We start from the raw sequence: 16,104 nt of genomic DNA, 5'->3' as shown, positions 1-16,104 counted from the left end.
CACCCAGTCCAGTCCTGGTGATCCACCCTGGCCTAACTTCTTAACCTGACTTGCTCTCCTCCATTTCTTGTAGGCCAGGTTAGTTACTTCAGCTTCTTATTAAGGGAAGGGAGCTGTAAATTTCTTTTCATAAGCTCACTTGGCTGCAGACATTATATCTTTTCTCAGGAGCTGTTCCTTCTAATATCCCTGTGCCCTAAACTCTTGCATCACCTAAACAGCTCAGCTACAGCCGTAACATGACCAAACCCATTGGGAAAATCATTTAAACAGAAATACTGAAAGGTAACTGGGTACTGTGTAAAATCATTTTACTATTGGTCTGGACACGGTCCTGGGCAACCTCTAGGTATATACCTGCTTGAGCATGGGGCTTGGAATAGGTGACCTCCAGAGGTCCCTTCCAACCTCAAGCAATCTGTGACTCTGAAAAACTTCTACCTGAAGAAAGGCAATTAAAAAACATGCATTTACTGGTTAAAAATACCCTAACAGGTATGATAGCAGCTATGCAAGCACTGCCTGCTGATTAAAGAAACAAGAAGCTGACGATAAATATAAATCAGAGTGCAGGAACCATAGAAAATTGGTAAGGGAAGAGAAGCAAAACAACTCAATCACTTTGCAAGAGAGAACAATTTAAAGGGATATTTTTTTCCAAAATTAAGACTCTTACAATATTGCAGGCCTCTAGAAAATTATAGTTTGATATCTAGAAAAAAAAATCTAGATAATGCTGTATGATGTACTGCATGATGTGCAAGATGTTTAAAAAATGCTAAAACTATACATATTAATTCAACGGGTCTGGGAAAAATTGAGCTAAGATGTGAAAAAGAACATAAGGAACTATGAAGATCATTGTATGTGTTGAGTTGCTGGGGAAGTTCCAAAGGATAGAGGAAAAAAAAAAAAAACACTAAGTTAGAAACACAGAATCATAGAATCATTTAGGTTAGAAAAGACCTCTAAGCACTGCCAGTAAGTGGTAGAGGGGAACAGGGAATGGGGGCTGTGGTCAGTCCCTAACACTTCACCTCTGCTGCTCCTTCAAGGTTATTCTCAGTGCCTGCTCCAGCTGGGGTCCCTCCACCTGGAGGAATATGTTTTTGTCTCTCTCAAGTGGAAGAAAACAAGGGAAAAGGCAGAAGCTACCAAGTTCTCTCTTCTTCTTTTTCCTCTTCTGATATACTACTGGACCAAGTGAGGGGAAAAAAAAAAAAAAAAAAAAAAAACTAAACAGGACTTACTTTTTCCAGCCAGGGCTGAAGGAAGCTTGAGGCTTCTGACATCATTAACAAACATATTGCATTACAACAGCAGCACCAGGGAAGCTAGTAATGCTTCCCTGGTGCTGCTCCCCCACCTCTTCATGTTCCTTCTATTGCCAACTCCACTGTCCTGCTGCCAAATCTTCCAGAGTCCCTGCAGGAATGAAGGAAAGAAAAAAGGAAGGACAAGTAGTGCAAGGTCAGGATATGGTTTCCAAAGTAAATCCTCTCAGACTTGCTCTGACTTTCCTTGCATCACTTCCTTTGATATAGTCTAGCCAGAGGCAGACCTCCAATTACATTGTCTAATAACTGCTAGATCAGCCTCCTGCCTCATTACTCTAACTTTACCATCTCACTTTTGCAACTTTCTGCTCTCTAAGCTAACACATTATCTTGCCTTTTTTATTAGACTTCACCATACTGCTCTTCTCTAGCTATCAGATATGAGTTTTCTACACTGTCAAATCCCACCCTCAGTCTCCCAAACCCTGTAGCCTCAAACACACACATGCACACCTCTATATCAAACACTTGTCATTTCCTCATTGCCGTTCCCCACCAATAATAAAACCCCCTTCACATATTCCTGCTTTGCAGCCTTCCTTCAAACGTTTCTATCATGACACCTACAGATAATGGCAGTCCCCAGTGGCAAGGGAATGAGTGGTCTAAGATTACCAAGGTAGTTTGCACAGAGAGAAAGTCAAAAAGCAGAAGTCATAACATGAGAATGCTCTCCTCCAAGAATAAAGTGGTTCAAATATGCTGCAGTCACGTTAGACACAAGTTTAATAAACTTACTCAACTCATTTTCCCTGAGTGCTCCTGTGTGAACATACCCTCTGTTTGCATTACTGAGTTCACACTTGTCAACACTCTCACAACACATTTACTTGTTGCAGCCTTCGGTTACATCTGTTCTGAAATACTGCCTCTGAAGTTTGTCTTTTCTGACATGTCCGCACAGTATTTAGGACAAGATAGATCTGATCTTTTACTGAGGTTCTTAAATACCACCTTGGTATAAGAGGTTAACAGAAACAACAGTAATGAAGCTACATTTTAATGAACAACATGCTCACCTTTATGCTTGATTTTAATCCCATGACGATTATTGACTGTGTGACTCTTCCAACACACAGTACATTGCAAGCAAATTAAGTTTAAGTCTGTGGAGGTTTACTCTCCCTTTCGTCACTTAGATACCAGAGGAGTACAGTTTAAATATGTCTAAATTTTGTTCATTGGTTCTAGTTTGTCTTTATTTCAAACATAATAGAGCATAAATCTGATCACACAGCTTGGATAATATCATTGTTCACTTTATAGCCATGGTTCACCATCACACTGGACAAGATCACATAGGGGATAAGGTCAGAGAAACTCTCTATGTGTCTTCTACCCTGTGATGTTATCAGGTACTCAACCCTAAAGCAATAGAAACACACTGATAAAAAGAGGGGAAAGGGAACTGTGATAATAAATCAACTCAACTGCAGAGAAAGTGCCAGGGAAAACAATATTGATTTTTTTTTACAAGTCAGTGCACAGATTTGTCAGACAAAAGAATAGAGATGTCAAAACCCAGAGAATCAAACACACTAATACTAAGAGCAAAACAACTCCACTACCTACAAAATGCTAGAATGTGTGCATAGCGATATTTATCGGAAAGAGGAATGGTATTTTATCATACTCAGAATATTTAAAGGAAATATTTATACAGCCTCTATTTAACAGCTACTGTTTATCCCTCTCATTGATTTTACATTAAAACCTTATAGTAGGGTCAAGAAGAAGCAGAGTCAGAATCCACTACAAAAAAGCAGAATCACAGAATCATCTAGGTTGGAAGAGACCTCCAAGATCACCTAGTCCAACCTCTGACCTAACACTAACAAGTCCTCCACTAAACCATATCACTAAGTTCAACATCTAAACGTCTTTTAAAGACCTCCAGGGATGGTGACTCAACCACTTCCCTGGGCAGCCCATTCCAATGCCTAACAACCCTTTCAGTAAAGAAGTTCTTCCTAATATCCAACCTAAACCTCCCCTGGCGCAACTTTAGCCCATTCCCCCTCGTCCTGTCAGCAGGCACGTGGGAGAATAGACCAACCCCCACCTCGCTACAGCCTCCTTTAAGGTACCTATAGAGAGTGATAAGGTCACCCCTGAGCCTCCTCTTCTGCAGGCTGAACAACCCCGTCTCCCTCAGCCGCTCCTCATAAGACTTGTTCTCCAGACCCCTCACCAGTTTCGTTGCCCCTCTCTGGACTTGCTCGAGGACCTCGATGTCCTTTTTGTAGCGAGGGGCCCAAAACTGAACACAGTGCTCGAGGTGCGGCCTCACCAGAGCCGAGTACAGGGGGACAATCACTTCCCTAGCCCTGCTGGCCACACTGTTTGTTATACAAGCCAGGATGCTGTTGGCCTTCTTGGCCAGCTGAGCACACTGCTGGCTCATATACAGACGGCTATCAACCAAAACTCCCAGGTCCTTCTCTGCCAGGCAGCTTTCTAACCACTCATCTCCCAGCCTGTAGCGCTGCTTGGGGTTGTTGTGCCCCAGGTGCAGGACCCGGCAATTGGCCTTGCTGAACTTCATACAGTTGGCCTCAGCCCATCCGTCCAGCCTATCCAGGTCCTCCTGCAGAGCCTTCCTACCCTCGAGCAGATCAACACATGCACCTAGCTTGGTGTCGTCTGCAAACTTACTGAGGGTGCACTAGATCCCCTCATCCAGATCATCGATAAAGATATTAAAGAGAACTGGCCCCAGTACTGAGCCCTGGGGAACTCCACTAGTGACCGGCCTCCAGCTGGATTTAACTCCATTCACCACAACTCTTTGGGCCTGGCTACCTAGCCAGTTTCTAACCCAACGAAGCGTACGCCAGTCCAAGCCATGGGCAGCCAATTTCTCGAGGATAATGCTGTGGGAAACGATGTCAAAAGCCTTACTGAAGTCAAGGTAGGCCACATCCACAGCCTTTCCCTCATCCAGTAAGCGTGTCACTTTGTCATAGAAGGAGCTCAGGTTTGTCAAGCAGGACCTGCCTTTCACAAACCCATGCTGACTGGGCCTGATCACCTGCTTGCCCTGCAAGTGCCACATGATGACACTCAAGATAATCTGCTCCATGAGCTTCCCTGGCACTGAGGTCAAACTAACAGGCCTATAGCTTCCTGGGTCTATCTTCCAGCCCTTCCTGTAGGTGGGTGACACGTTTGCTAGCCACCAGTTGAGTGGGACCTCCCCTGATAGCCAGGACTGCCGATAAATGATGGAAAGCGGCTTGGCCAGTTCTTCCGCCAGTTCTCTCAGTACCATTGGGTGGATCCCGTCCGGCTCCATCGACTTGCGTACATCCAAGTGCTGTAGCAGGTCACCAAACATTTCCTCGTGGATTATGAGGGCCACATCCTGCTCCCCATCCCCTTCCACCAGCTCAGGGTACTGGGTATTCAGAGAACAACTGGTCTTGCCGCTAAAGACTGAGGCAAAGAAGGCATTAAGCACCTCAGCCTTTTCCTCATCTCTCATCACTAAGTTTCCCCTTGCATCCAGTAAATGATGGAGATTCTAGCGTAGTAAACAAAACATGCTTCACTCCTTACCTAAGGGAGGTGACTCAATGGTCATCATCAGTGACCATACAGTCACCTCCCCAGGTGGTAGCAAAGTATCTTACTTCTCTTCAGTGGCTTAGAGGATCTTTCTTTCCAAAATGGCCATGGTAAGCTCCCAGAAATTCAGGGATTGGTCAGAATAGGCTAAGCAGACAGGACCATATTGGAGAGAAAAGACATTTAAATTCTATTACAGTAAGGAAATTAAGTGTTAAAATTATATAACCAATTATAATAAAAATACTAGATGACATCATAAACTTTAATTCTCTCACTGAAGATAATAAGAAAATACTGGTTGTATAAAATGCCAAGTATAAGATTAGAAATAACTAGCAGTTCAGAACTGTGATTTTTCTGCTATCTAGTACTTATCTTTAATAAATTCAGAGAAACTAAGGTCAGGAGGACCATTATTTCATTTATTGTGTCCTATATAGAAAGCCCTTAAATTTCATGAAGTTCCCTTTACTTGTAGTCCCCAAACTTGTTTTGTTTAATCATTTTAGAAAGATATTCAGCATTGATTTGAAGACTTCATAAGGTATCAATCGTCAATTTCATGGGTAATCTATACTAACATTTTAGCACCCACACTGTTAAAAATTAGACCTAATTTCTTATTCAAATTCATATGCCTTTAACTCCTGACATTATTCTTTTTTTCTCTTAAATTACAGAGCACATGAGTTTTTCAACTTGAAGGTATGTGGGCATTATAATCACTTCATATTCAAGTCTTCTTTTTAGAAAAAATGAGTAAATTGAAGTCATCAAAGAATCATAGAATAATAGAATGGCCTGGGTTGGAAGGGACCTCAAAGATCGTCTAGTTCTAAGCCCCCTGCCATAGGCAGGGACACCACCCAGTAGATCAGGTTGCTCAGGGCCTCATCATTACGCTTCGTTGGGTTAGAAACTGGCTAGGTAGCCAGGCCAAAAGAGTCGTGGTGAATGGAGTTAAATCCAGCTGGAGGCCGGTCACTAGTGGAGTTCCCCAGGGCTCAGTACTGGGGCCAGTTCTCTTTAATATCTTTATCGATGATCTGGATGAGGGGATCTAGTGCACCCTCAGTAAGTTTGCAGACGACACCAAGCTAGGTGCATGTGTCGATCTGCTCGAGGGTAGGAAGGCTCTGCAGGAGGACCTGGATAGGCTGGACGGATGGGCTGAGGCCAACTGTATGAAGTTCAGCAAGGCCAATTGCCGGGTTCTGCACCTGGGGCACAACAACCCCAAGCAGCGCTACAGGCTGGGAGATGAGTGGTTAGAAAGCTGCCTGGCAGAGAAGGACCTGGGAGTTTTGGTTGATAGCCGTCTGTATATGAGCCAGCAGTGTGCTCAGCTGGCCAAGAAGGCCAACAGCATCCTGGCTTGTATAACAAACAGTGTGGCCAGCAGGGCTAGGGAAGTGATTGTCCCCCTGTACTCGGCTCTGGTGAGGCCGCACCTCAAGCACTGTGTTCAGTTTTGGGCCCCTCGCTACAAAAAGGACATCGAGGTCCTCGAGCAAGTCCAGAGAGGGGCAACGAAGCTGGTGAGGGGTCTGGAGAACAAGTCTTATGAGGAGCGGCTGAGGGAGACGGGGTTGTTCAGCCTGCAGAAGAGGAGGCTCAGGGGCGACCTTATCACTCTCTATAGGTACCTTAAAGGAGGCTGTAGCGAGGTGGGGGTTGGTCTATTCTCCCACGTGCCTGCTGACAGGACAAGGGGGAATGGGCTAAAGTTGCGCCAGGGGAGGCAAAGCCAAAGTTATAGGTGGAGCTTTTACTATAATGAAGCAGCTCCCCACACAGTGATTTTTTTTGCCACATGGTGAATTACTGGTCCTAACACTGAATCAGAACTTCGTGATAGAGAGGCAGGACAGAGTTTGAACCATGAGATGATTTAAATGCCAATGTTTGATAAGGCTTACAGCTAATTTTGTTTGTTTGGCAAAGCATGAAAACAACTCCTTTCCATTATCTTTTCATGAAAAAAAAAAAAAAAACAGTTCAATGGTAAACAAAATGCCATAAGAATCTGTTCCTACATTGTTTGTTTTGTTTTTCAAGCCAAGTAAAATCATGTTAAAATGAGGATTGTTAAGGCAGACAACCTTCAGCAACTTAAAGGTCCCAAAACCTTCTAGTACCTTTAGGAAAAATAAAAATAAAAAATCAAGGAATTGGATTGGCAGAGCAAGTCTCTTCTGAATTAACACCTACACCTGCTAGAAGATAGAATCACAGAATATCTTGAGCTGGGATGGACCCACGGGTACCATCAAGTCCAACTCCTGACTCCACACAGGGCAGCATATGAGTTAAACCATGCATTGTCCAAATACTTTTTTAACACAGACAGGCCTAGGGCTGTGACCACTTTGTTGAGGAGCTTGTTCCAGTGCCCAATCACCCTCTCAGTGTAAAACTTTTTCCTAATAAACAATTGGAACCTCCTCTGATTCTGCTTTAAGCCATTTACCCCTCATCTCATCACCGGTCACCAGAGAGCTCCGGAGCTCACTTTCCTCATGAGAAAGCTGTAGACCACAATGAGGTCACCCCTCAGCCTTATCTTCTCTAAGCTGAACAAGCCAAGTATCCCCAGCCATTCCTATAAGTCCTGCCTACCAGTTCTTTCACCATCTTTGTTGCCCTAATTTGGACACACTAAGACGTTTCATACCCTTCCTATACTGTGGAATCCAAAACTGCGCACAATACTAGAGGTGAGGCTGCACCAATGCTAGGTACATTGTTACATAGCTAACACTGCTTTCAACTGGTTATCTATACTGTGCTTAGTGCACCCTAGGATATGGTTGGCCCTTCTGGCCACCAGGGCACACTGGCAGCTCATATTGAGTTCACCATTAACCAAAACCCACTGATCCCTCTTTGCAGGGCTGCACATAAGTCACTTGTCCCTCAGCTTATACATACAGGACTACACAGTCCCAGGTGCAGAATCCAGCATTTGTTCTTGTTAAATTTTTTATGGTTGGTGATTGCCCAACAGTCTAGTCTATCAAGATCTCTCTGTAAAGCCTCTCTACCCTCAAGGTAGATGCAGATCCACTTAGTTAACTATTATCTGCAAATTTGTGCAGTGTGCAGAAATATGGTGTTTCCAAACTGCTCTAGCTTGTTCTTGTCTATGAGGCCTGACAAATACAAAAAAAAAAAAAAAGTTGTCTTTTTTTAGATGTTCTATGGGCTGATCATTGCACGGAATTTTGAATTCGAATTAGCGATGAAAGCCTATAGAATCTTGGGCAAATACCACCAACAGCTCTAACACTGGATTCACTTTATTCATCTATCTATTTTTAAGGAAGCATCTAGATTTAAAGACTGCCCTCCGAGACCTAAATAAAAGTCCTACCTAGCAAAAGATTGTCTTCCCTATTATACTTTCCTTAAAAATCTCTTTTCCACCCTGCCACCAAATGATGAAAGTGAGCTCTTTTCCTCCTTCTACTTTGTCACAAAACATTAAGAGAATTATTTTTGAATAATAATAATAATAATATAAATCCTGGTGGTTCTTTAAGAGGTAGAAAAGCCTCAACCACATAGGTCTGCTGCAAAATTTTCATCTGAGAAGTTCATACCACTTGACTTGTTAAAAACAAGTTCAAACTACATTCATATGCAAACTCCTTGGGGGGAAAAAAAAAATCACAGTATACATATTTCATAATTTTAATGTTTTATTTTTCCATTTTTAGTATCTGATTAACAATATGGGAGCCCTACAGAATACCTTCCTGGGGACTGAATCTTTATTCTCTTCCTGAACTAGGTTTCTCTGTATCCCGTGAACTCAGATTCAGCCAGCAAAACTGGGTGCCTGTTCCTTTACAGCTCCACTCCTTCCTTCCATACAAGTCTCCTGCCTTGCTCACTTTTCTCATTGGCTGATATGGCATCAGTCTCCAATGCTGAGTTGTGGAGGACTGAAATATTCATCAGAAATTTCTTTTGCTCAGCCTGTGCAGCTATTTGTCTGTTTCGAAGCTAAGTTATTCTTATGAAAATGCCCATCGGCATTTTTCCTTCACAACAGCACATCTTATAAGCCTAACAAGACTCATCCATCATCTGCACTAACCATGGACTGAGGTGAAAGGTCAGGAGTCAGGGTTTGCAGAAAGTCAACTGCAAGGGGACAGAAGGCATGTTGATAGGTAAAAGACTGTATCCCTGTCATCTACCAGTAACAGTGATTGACAAAGACAATGGTGTTTGGTAATCCATGACATTATCCATATATTTAATATTTTCCTTTTGTTCTGCACAATTGTAAGATATAATAGTTACTGATGAAAGTCTCTGAAAGACTTTTAGAACTTCTACCATGTACGCAGTACATAGCATATGCTCATTCTTTAGATGTGATCCCTCAGTGAGAGAGGTTCACCGTTTTAGGTTCCAGGTTCAGTCATTTTGCACTACCCAGATGAGATCTTTTTTCTCCTCCAGAGAAGACAACAATTGGGTGAAAGAAAACAGATGATCTTGACAGTGTTAGATGTTCTTAACAACACTGTCCTTCAGGGACATTCTTTTAACAAAAACCATCACCACATTAGACTTTCTTAAATCCCACAAGTTTTAAAAAATAAGTCTCTCTCTGAGCAGGGTTTCTCTTTCACTCCCAAACATCCAAACTAAAATCTTGGCAACCATATTTCTAATTTCCAAGACAAACATTGTCCTCCATTACTCTAAATCTTTTAAGATTTACCTTATAAGGTATAGCTGCCTTGCCAATAAAACATCTCAGTTTTTCATGTTGTTTATTTAGAAAATTAAAGACTAAAAAAAAGAGCAGTATAGTTGGGATTATCTTAGGAAGAGAAAGATGTCTCAGCACAGTCTGCTAAACAAAAGCAGGTCCTTTTACCTGAAAAGAATTTTATTGTGAAAGCACTACATAGTAACATGAAAAAAAAATCTCCCAAGTGACATCACATTCCTCCCACAGTCCAAAGAGCAAATGATAGGGATGCTGGTGTCAGAGGGTATTTTTTATGGAAATATATCCAAAAAAGTATACAGAAATAGGGTAACCTGGATTCAACACAGTAGTCTCCAACTCTTAAACCAGCGACATAATATAAAGGCAGGAACAGAACTATGGTCTGTGACTGTCTTTTGGGGACACAAGGGTGAACTCCAAAATTTAAAACGGAGAGAGAAAGCAGTCCTTACAGAAAAATAATCAGAAAGCTTAAGGCCTGAGGGGATCCTTCAGTCATTCAATCTGACTTACTGTAAAGTGCATTATGGATCTTTCAGCTAGCCTGTGACACACTGCAAAACTTCCACTTGGCTCAAGTTATATTTGCCCAACAATTTTAGAAACATTTGCCCTAGACCTTAAGATCCATCAGGTGAAGATGCAGCATATTTCAGTGCTTGACTCACTTCATGGCATCAGCTCTCAGGGCATCACTCTCATTATGCCTGTCCAGCTAGAACAAAAATCTCTTCAGGAGCCAGTATTTCTTAACCTTGGAAATACTTAACATGTAGTAATCAAGTTACCATGGCCTTTTGTTTTCCCTTCTCTCAGCTGAACAGCTGGAGGTTTCTAAGCCTGCCCTTGGAAAGCCTTTACATCATTCTTGCAGCTCATTCACACACTGGCCCTGCTTTTAAAATATGTCCACAACCAGACTGTGGGGAAGAGAACTGTATTTGTTTTTTGTCAACATCTGTCTCAGTGATTTGGTCTAAAGAGGTAAAAATCACCCTTCTTCTCCTACTTGTTGATCCTCTTTTCTCATACCTAAGGTTCACATTAGCCATTTTGTCAGTGTATCACCAAATTCAGTATTTATGAAAGAAAAATATATTGTTAGTGTTCTACTATGCCACAGCTTATAGCTAAAAATTGTTACCTATAATGTGAATGTCAAAAATCTCACAGTCCCTTTGCAAAATCTCAGCCCACAATTAATTGGAGATGTGGAACCAAGGAGGTAGAAGTGTACACAGCAGAGAATGCCAGTCTTCTTTTAGTCATAATCTTTCACCCAATGTTTTACATATTTGCCTTTATTTCCATGAGAAAAAAAATATTTAATTTTTCATAATGTTACAACTTATTTTATTCTATTATTTTTTCAGGTGGGATTTATTATAATATGACTAAGGATACAGTATTATGAGAATGGTCAAATCACCAGAAAGTTATTGATCTTGGATATACACACTGGGAAAAATGTATATAAAAGATAAAGAATAACTTAAGGATTTTAGCCTTTAGTGGGACATTCTTTTTCTGTGCCAAGTTCCAGAAGACTAAAGCCAATCAGCCAGCACATTTAACTCCCAGAAGGCACCAAAGGAAAGGTTCATCTGAAAAAGCACTTGATTGCTAAAGGAGCTACTTCACACAACTATTAATCCCCAAGAAGGATGGCTGAGCTTACACTAAGAGTGAAATATGTGCAATTGAGGGTGCTACCCATTTCATTATTGACTGCTGAATGACCCAACACTGCAACCTGCTGCAAGGAAGCAATGATTCTCCTTTCCTCCTTCGCCTGTTTCTTTACACTGATCCTCTAGGGTTTTGATTTTAGCATCATAGTCAGTCTGCACTTTCTTAAGGATTTCCAGTTTTTGTTTTGGTAGGAAAGCTAATCAAGACTATTTTGAGAATTTTATTTTGAGAATTCTTGACTATAAAGGACTGAGAAAAAATATATATCACCCATTTAGAAATATTTTGTTTGCAATTTTATAATACATTTAAGTAAGTGTTTTGTACCATTAAAATCAATCTGTCTCACCTGTAAATTCAAATTCCCCCAGGCTGAGAATAACCCAGGACCCAGACCCTCTTCTTCTAAGAAAGGCTCTTTATTACTCAGCAGGCACAGCAAAAGTTAATGTCAGAATACATGGGGTTTTCTTTTTCTTTTTTTTTTTTTTCCTTTGTTGTTAAACTTGATGTAGTTGCAGGAGCTGATCAGGCATGCTCAGAGCACACCTAGCCATTTTTGACTATTCAGGGAGCTCGAGGCTGCCCACAGAGTAAACTCTTACACTGCTGAGACAAACTGCTTAAACTAAGGGCAGAAATATTAACTTAGGAAATAGCTCCAAGCTTCTTCCTCCTTATATCTAAGGAAGTTGTCATTTTCTTTTGATCACAAAACAGAAATTCTAGGCTCATTTACACAATTTAATGCTAATCCCTACAAAAGGATTTTGTTGTTGTTGTTGTTGTTGTTTTATCTCTTTCTTACCACATAAGTACAATTTACTGCTAAAATACTACTAAGCTTAGAGTCTTCAGTCTCTGTACCTCTATTCTCAATCACTTATTCACCTCTGGTTATACTATAAGGCTATCCAGACAACTCTAAATGCTTCAAGAACACTTTAGTTTAGCACTTCTGAAAAATCTTTACCAGGCACTAGCCTAGCTAACTGCATCTAAGTCTGGGGCCCCCAGCACAAGAAAGATGTGGAATTGTTCGAGTGAGTCCAGAGGAGGGCCATGAAGATGATCAGAGGGCTGGAGCACCTCTCCTGTGAAGAAAGGCAGAGAGCTGGGGTTGTTCGACCTACAGAAGAGAAGGCTCCGGGGGGACCTCATCACAACTTTTCAGTACTTGAAGGGGGCTTATGAAAGAGATGGAGAGCAACTCTTTGCTCAATCAGATATTGACAGGACAAGGGGCAATGGTTTTAAACTAAAAGATGGGAGATTTAGATTAGAGGTTAGGAAGAAATTCTTCACTCAGAGGGTGGTGAAGAAATTGAACAGGTTGCCCAGAGAGGCTGTGGATGTCCCACCCCTGAAGGTGTTCGAGGCCAGATTGGATGGGGCTTTGGGCAACCTGATCTAATGGGATGTGTCCCTGCCCATGGTAGGGGCAGGTTGGAACTGGATCTTTAAGGTCCCTTCTGTTCTATGCTGTTCTATGATTCTACGACTTGTTTCAAGCAGAGACTAAAGAATTTGGTCCTTCTCCCCAAGAGTTCTACAGGCCCAGTGGTAGAAAGCAGAGGGATAAAATATACAGAGGAGATAGAGTTTACATCAGAATTAGATATATCAGAGTTAAACCAGTTTCAGGTGGACTGTGTAGCCTAATCAGTCTTTCTGGAAAGGTAGATCTGAACCACATAAAAGAAGTGCATGCTTCTGTCAAAGATCTGCAGTGTCCAAACCACCTACGAGTTACATACCATCCACCATTTCAAAGGAAACCATGAGGTCAGTGGTTTATCACAAATTTGTTTTTGTATGATTACAATTTGTTTTTGCATGGTTACTTCTGATTCCTATTCCATGAACCTAAAAGCTCACAAATCTTCAGGGGCAAAGATCCAATGTCAAACCAGTAGTACATGACATTATGTCAGAGTTCTTAAAATGTGTTGAAATGACACCTGCCAAGCATTTGATGGCTAAATTCTATTTAGCAATCTGATTCAGAAAAAAAGTTTTCTGTTCCCTTGAAGTACTCCTGTGCCCACTACACATACTTCCAAGTTCTTTTTCCAAGGTGCATTTTCTCTCAATAGTTTTCAATATCATTAAATATCCTTTTTGATTTGGAAAATAATACCTGTGTAACACCCCTGTGCATCTTGTGACATTATGGTACTGTCCTTGGTTTTGTTTTGCAATGAAGAATGAAGTCAGCAAAGTCAAACTGTATCTGTCAGTTAAATGAAATTATATAACAACTAAATACAGTTTTTGTCTTAGCACTTAATTACCCTCCTCAGCTGACAGATACAGTTACTGGGATCACTTCACATGTGAAACTGTCCATATACAGCTGTCAATCATACACTTCATCAGGTTGCAAATACTGTGTTCTTCTAACATTTTGATAAGGTTTAACCTAGACTTTTTTATGCCACACTTCATTTCTTACATGCAACCTATTACATTTTCTAACAAAACAGACAAACAAACAAATAAACTTGCTATATTTATGGCAATAATAAAAGAGGTATTATAACAGATATTTCTTTTAATGATGGTTCTCTTAAAAAATCTGGTTTTGTTTCTACAGTCTCCTTTGTCAAGGAACTTCTTAGATTTCCAGATCTATTACAGAATGCATTAAATAGTTTTAAGTACTCTGTATCTGATTTTATAATATTATAAACATTTTTAAGTACTCCTATCTGGTAATAAAATCATGCATAATAAAACAGTATCAAACTCTACTTTGGTCTACTCCATATCTCTTTATTATAAAGTATTAAATATTAAACAATTTAGATAAAAGATGGGAAAGAGGTACTCTTCTTATCATAACTTAACATTAATATTTCATTAAAGCCCAAATGTGACATATTATTAAATTTTTTTAGGAGTATTTTTTTCTTATCACTGCATTTTTAAAACACAATACTAAAAATAGTCTTTTTTTCATGAAAAATTTACATTTTGAAACAAAAAATTAAAGGATTTATATTTCCCAAACTTTTAATGAACTGTATAAAACTGAATCACAGTCATATCATATTGTTGACATTTTTGGAGTCTTGAAATTTTCCAGACTTTTTAGCTATTATCAGGCATAATTAACATGGTTTCATCTAGGCAAAGTACATGTACAGCCTGGGAGACGAGTGGCTGGAAAGCCTCTCAGCAAAGGGATCTAGGGGTGCTTGCCAACAGAAGGCTCAACATAAACCAGCACCGTGCCCTGGAAGCCAAGAGGGCAAACTACATTTTGCGGTACATTAAACACATCACAGCCAGCATGTCAAAAGAGGTGATCCTACCACTATATTTATAATTAGTGCAGCCTCACTTTGAATATTGCGTGTAGTTTTGGGCTCCACAACATAAAAAAGATGTTGAGGTGCTTGAAAGCATGCAGAGGAGGGCAACAAAGCCAGTAAAATGGCTGGAAGGTGTGTCCTATGAGGAGGGGCTGAGGACACTTGGTCTGGAGAAAAAGAGGTTAAGAGTAGACCTCACTGCTCTCTTCATCTTCCTGAGGAGGAGAAGTGGAGAGGGAGGTGCCAGTCTCTTCTCCCTGGTAACCAATAACAGGATGTATGGGAATGGCACAAAGCTGTGTCAGGAGAGGTTCAGACTGGACAGTAGGAAAAATTTCTTTAATGGTGGTAGTCAAACACTAGAACAGATTTGGGTGGTTGATGTCCCAAGCCTGTCAGTGTTCAAGAGGGATTTGTACAATGCCTTCACTGATAGATATGCTTTAACTTTTGGTTAGCCCTGAAGTGGTCAGGCACTTCAGGTCCAACTTTGAAGGTCCCTTCCAATGATATTTGAAGGTCCCTTCCAATGGAACTATTTTATTCTATTCTGTTCTGTTTTATTCTATTCTATTTATTTACATACTTATTTATTGGAAAGTTAGAGTTACATTGAATGAGTTTCACCTCTATTTTTGCTTCCAAAATAAGATATTTTTTGAAGATGACTTTTTTTTTTTTTTAAACAAGAGTGTAAAAGTTCAAATGCAAAATTTTGCTGCAGAAACAGGAAAGGAATAGTCATTTCCCTGCCTATGGCAGCGGGGTTGGAACTAGACAATCTTTGAGTTCCCTTCCGACCCAAGCCATTCTGTTTTATCTGGTGATCTAAATGAGAAAAAGGCAGGAAGTCAATCATTCATTCAACTATTTTTTTCCAAATGTATAAAAAATAAAAATAAATAAATAAATAAAAATAAGCTCTCCAGACTGTTGAACAACCCCTTCCTGCCTCACCTAGTTGGAGATATTGCAACTGTCTTTTCCACAGATTTTTGGGGAGTGTATGCAGCACCTGTATTGATGATTCAGCCTTTCGAAGACATAGTTTTTAGTATGAAGTTTGTATTAATGTTCTGTTGAAATGTTTTGTGTCTAGTGAGCTGCATATGTTTTGGCCAACATGACTCTAATACTTAATTAGTAAGTGTAAATTATAATTAGTAAAAAGTGTTATGCCCTTAGATCAGGGACTATTCCAAATACGAGAATTTTATTAAGCTATAGATGCAATTTTATTTAAAGTACATTATAGTTTATATGCACTTTCCTCATTCTAAGATTCCTTAATAACTTTAGCCTGACAGTTAATAATGTAACAATTATTTGCATATCTTTTACCTCATTGTATAGGAAAGGCAAGTGACCTTTGGAACCTGTACTATTTTGCTGAGCTATCTACATATGATGAAAGAGAAATAACTCATTCATCCAT

The 16,104-nt window shown here is 40.4% G+C and overlaps 1 long non-coding RNA gene across 1 annotated transcript in view; it reads right to left on the bottom strand.

The window, feature by feature from the left end:
- Positions 1–16,104, bottom strand: part of LOC308189914 — a 75,087-nt gene that overhangs the window by 12,633 nt on the left and 46,350 nt on the right. Inside the window, exon 2 of the long non-coding RNA XR_013946722.1 lies at positions 1,251–1,425. This is a non-coding gene — a long non-coding RNA (uncharacterized lncRNA). The remainder of the gene's footprint in view (positions 1–1,250; positions 1,426–16,104) is intronic.

Source organism: Anser brachyrhynchus (assembly GCF_964034855.1).
Source record: "Anser brachyrhynchus genome assembly, chromosome: 2".
Classification (NCBI taxonomy): Eukaryota; Metazoa; Chordata; class Aves; order Anseriformes; family Anatidae; genus Anser; species Anser brachyrhynchus.
The sequence above is the reverse complement of the archived record's forward strand: the minus strand, read 5'-3'. Positions and strand labels throughout refer to the sequence as shown.